The sequence below is a fragment of the Penaeus chinensis genome, chromosome 33 (genome assembly GCF_019202785.1).
Source record: "Penaeus chinensis breed Huanghai No. 1 chromosome 33, ASM1920278v2, whole genome shotgun sequence".
In the NCBI taxonomy this organism is placed as follows: domain Eukaryota; kingdom Metazoa; phylum Arthropoda; class Malacostraca; order Decapoda; family Penaeidae; genus Penaeus; species Penaeus chinensis.
Genome location: NC_061851.1, coordinates 33711759 through 33716933, shown reverse-complemented (window position 1 = coordinate 33716933; position 5175 = coordinate 33711759).

Below are 5175 nucleotides of genomic sequence, written 5' to 3'. Positions count from 1 at the left end.
ACCAGCAATCACTGCATGGACCTAACTCCGCCCCTGTGGTCCTCTGGCAAAAGCAAACACTTTTAATCAATCTGGCAGCTTACGTAATGATATAAGAATGACACAGCCATCTATGATTATTCGGTCAATTTATTTATTTATTTATTTATTTTTTACTTGGAGTATGATATGTTTATTTGTTTATAAATCAATCTATAATATATATGTGTGGTGTGTGCGTGTACACATATACTTATATATGTACACACACACACACACACACACATATATATATATATATATATATATATATATATATATTCGTATATATATGTATGTATGTATATATATCCATATATATATATATATATATATATATATATATATATATATATACATATATATATATATTTACACACATTTATAGAGAGAGTTTCTGTATATGTATATATAGATAAATTGACTGATAGATAAGTGGATAGGCATATATACAGATACTTAGATGCATACAGATAGAAATCCTATTGATAAACACGGAAAATTCGTGTTTATCCTTGTTCAGGATTCTGAGATATCTGCTTGCAATCCACATCTTCACCTCTCTTGCGTCAAGCTCGTGTCGACGTCACATCCTGAAAGAGGAGCATTCCCTTTGCAACTGCGATGGAGTATATAGCATCACCGTCTGTCACTTGCAGCTCATTGCCTTCAACGAGGGAAGCTGGTCCACTGCCCCGCTGACACCCAAGAACACTGCAATACTCATACGGCGATTGGCTTACCCTGTAGCAGAGCTTTGCGATCAAATCCCAAGGAATGGCCAACATTTCCAACATGCTAACCTTCGTGCTAACAGTTCTTCTAATGTGTCGAGTGGGAACGCAAGCCTATACTCTCAGCGCAAGTGGGTGTGCAGAGAGAGAAACCGTTCCTCTGCAAGTCACCGTGGACGGCAGAGAATATAGTCTCCCACAGTACGAGTGCGACGCCTGTGGGAGCGAGTGTATTCAGCTGTATAGTACGATTGGAGGCGCGGTGTGGAAGCGCGGCTGCGAGGCTGTGCAATAGGGCGGCGTGCTGTGTTTTGGAGTCAAGACCGCCATTGATTTGTATACATGGGAATTTATTTATGATTTCCAATAAATTCTTAAAATCTATTGCCTTCTTGTTGGTCCTTCTCCAGATGGAAGAAAAAGAAAAACACAAAACAAAAAACAGTTTAATGTAATTTCCACGAAAATATATTTTCCTTCTGACCAGTATATCAGCGCATTGCAGTCTGTAAATATAAAGGCTGCACAGCTTAAAACATAACAGGCTGATACATATACTTTGATGCATAGATAGATTGTTTCATACTGTCTACCATTGATGGGTTATATATATATATATATATATATATATATATATATATATATATATATAAATATGGATTATATATAACACGCACATCACACAGCATATAAATATAATATACATACATATATATACTCGTATGCATATATATATCATGTATATATCATGCATGTATACATCTTCATCTACACCTTTCTTTTATAACATGGATAATTCTCGACAAGGGAGGCGCATATAGCATATATCTGATGACCATATCATGCCCACAAAAAACATGCTTAGTGACGTGAAGGGTTAGATAATGTTGACCCAAATAATTTGGATGAAAAATAAATAAACAAATAAATAGGGAAATGGTAAAAACGTAAAATGGTCACGCAGTGTCTTGTTTGGCTGGAACGCAATACGATCTGGAGAACAAATAGTGCCTTTAGCATTTCCTTGTGAAATGAATTACCAAGTAATTGTGGCGTGATGTCTGAGAAATATATTTGCACACACACACACACACACACACATACACACACACACACACACACACACACACACATGCACACACACACACACACACACACATATATATATATATATTTGTGTGTGTGTGTAAATGTATGTATATAATCATGTATGGATGCGTGTATCAACCCCTCTCCCCAACACGCCCACAAATCCACAGACCGATCTTTGGGCGTCGCTGCGCTGGCCTCTCCCCGACGTCATTCAGCCGCAGATAAGTGACCGCAAGGACGGTGCACTGAAACGTCATCGATCAGTGACGTCACACGCAAACTCGTGGTACTCCTGGCGCTTCATAATTACTGTTTGCCATGTTTTCCCCACTAGTTTCCGAGGTGATGATGAAAAAGATCACATCCGCTTTGCATAAGAAAGGTTTTCTTTTGACTTCATGAGTTCAGGTGAATTATCAACCATGCGAATCATTAACTAGATGGGGAACAATTTTAACCAAATTTACCACTTATTCATCAAAAAGACACATATGTGTTTTCAACAGCTGCAGGGAAATAAAAGTTAGATTAATGATTTCTCTTGGTCAGCGTGAACTGATCAAATCCTCTTCGACATAATAAAACTATCTAATGATTAATACAATAAGACCATTTCCGCCGCTTACTTCTTGTACAAACTATGCAAAATAAAGACAAATAAAGAAAAATAAAAAAATAAAATGGAGACTTACCCTCATACTTTTTTATCCTTGATTCCGGTCACGTGCTCAGCTGACGTCACTAATACGTCACTCGTCGTTTCGTCATTAGAGATAACCACCTCAGCCGGAACGCGGGAAATTCTGAATTATTGGCCATTGAATTAGTAGTGTTCGTGGGTGAGTGAATGGGAAATCGGCTGCTTTCCATTTCATCACACTACTGTGTTTGTGTGTGTGTGTGTGTGTATTTATATGTATATATATGTATGTATGTATATATATACATGAAAAGCAAAAACAAAATGTTTTCCTTTCCATTTTTGTGTACACGTTACTGTGTTTGGATTTGTATTTACACACACACACACACACACACACACACACATATATATATATATATATGTGCATATATATATATATGTATATACTTATAAATGAATATATGTGTATATGTGTGCACGCGCGCGTGTGTATGTATGTGTGTGTGTGTTTGAGCGTGTGTGTATGCATGCGTGTTTGTACATTTGTGTGTGTATGTGCGTGTGCTCGCGTACGTATATTTTACTAAGTTGTATACCCGCCTTTGCTCGGATTCCTGCGCATTTTATGTACACCATTAAAGCCACAGGCATCGAAACTTATACTTCAGTTGACTCGCTTAAATCCGATACCGCATTATCGATTAAATTTATGGACAAGGCTTAATCTGCCGGCGGGAAATCTTGGACGAAATCCAGCGCAGGATCTCCAAAGAGTCTTCGCTGTCACTTTTACTGGCTGGCATGTCTGACACAAAGGATACAAAAGCACTCTCTCTCTCTCTTTCTGTACTTTGTGTGAACGTAGGTCTGTTTGAATGGGTAAGAGATAAATTAAACCGTTGCGTTTCTGGCTGTTCGCATGCTCATCACGATCGAAAATTGATCTTGACTTGAATCCTTTTGCAGGGGATTTGTGCATTCACTGATGACCATGGAAGACAAGGGGATAGAAAGAGGCGGATGTTGGCGTTTATTTCACAAATTATAGACACAAAATTATCCGCAATAGATGTATACATGCATAGTATATACATGATATATATATGCATACGAGTATATATATGTATGTATATTATATTTGTACGCTGTGTGTGTGATGTGCGTGTAATATATAATACATATATATATATATATATATATATAACCCATCAATGGTAGACAGTATGAAACAATCTATCTATGCATCAAAGTATATGTTACTGAAAGCTACCAGTCGTTTTATAGGTTTGGGATAATAAGTAACGTTATAGGCATGTCACGATGCGCACTCAGGCGAGGTTTCCGCATGTACAATATATGCACACTAGCAAGTCCCATGGAAATTCCACGCACAAAAAAAGAGAGAGAAAAAAAATAATACAGGTATTCCTCTCTCTCTCTCTTTCACCTCCTCCTTCTACCTTTCGCCCTCCCTCACTCCTTTTCTTTTGCTCTCCCTCTACCTATCCCTATCCCTATGAGTCCCCTCTCTCTTCCCTAACCCATTCCCTTTTCTTTCCTAAATCTCCTCCGTTTCCCCTTCCCCATTTCCCTTTCCCTTTAAACCCCTTTCCCCTATCTCCCATTTCTCCTATTCCCCCTTTCTTCTCTCCATTCCTTTCCCCCTCTCCTCCTACCTTCCAGCTTAACTTCCCCCTCGGATGGTAACTAAATTATAAATATGCATAAACTGACAGTCCAGCTACTTCAATACAATGTACTTGCCTCGAATGATAATGATAATGATGATAGGAATGATAATGACAATAAGAATAATGAAAAAGAAGGTAAATTATAATGATAATAGCGTATGAAAAGGATTCTCAAAGGGCGTATTTATGTACTCTATTATTACTCCAGTTTACACCAGAATGGTTTGACTTTAAGTTCGCAGTCACGTGGAATAAGATTCCAGGAATAGCATACCCTAATTGCATCAAGATGAAGATACTAACTATCCCACTTACGTGGTATACGCATACACACGCACACCTCTCTTTCTCTCTGTACTTATATATATATATATATATATATATATATATATATATATATATATACATGTACACGCACACACATATATATGCATATGTACAAGTATATGCGTATATATGTATATACATACATATACATGCATACACACACCTATTTATACATATATACGTAGATACACACACACACACACATATATATATATATATATATATATATATATATATGCATGAATATGTATATGTGTGTGTGACTACCGCGATGGTTTTGTGATAAGTGCACTGGACTCCGACCCTCATGGTCCCGAGTTCAATTATACGCCGCGGCAGTCGTTAAAATGCCTGCGCTCCGACTGCCGGCTCGAACCCGATCTCTGCGAGAAAACGACATATCGCCTTAAGATGTCAAACACAGGTGTCGTAGGGGAAGTCGCCGCCGTGGCACAAGTGTTATCTCACCGAACCGCGGTTGATTAGGAAGGGCATCCAATCAGGCAAGAGTGGCACTGCCAAATAACCTCTCATTAGTGAATCGTGACAGGCCTGTGTCCTGCAGTTGAATAAATGTCTGTGGAAAAAAAAACAAAAAAACATGCATATACATACATATATATGTAAATGGATATGTATATGTTAATATATATATATACACACACACATA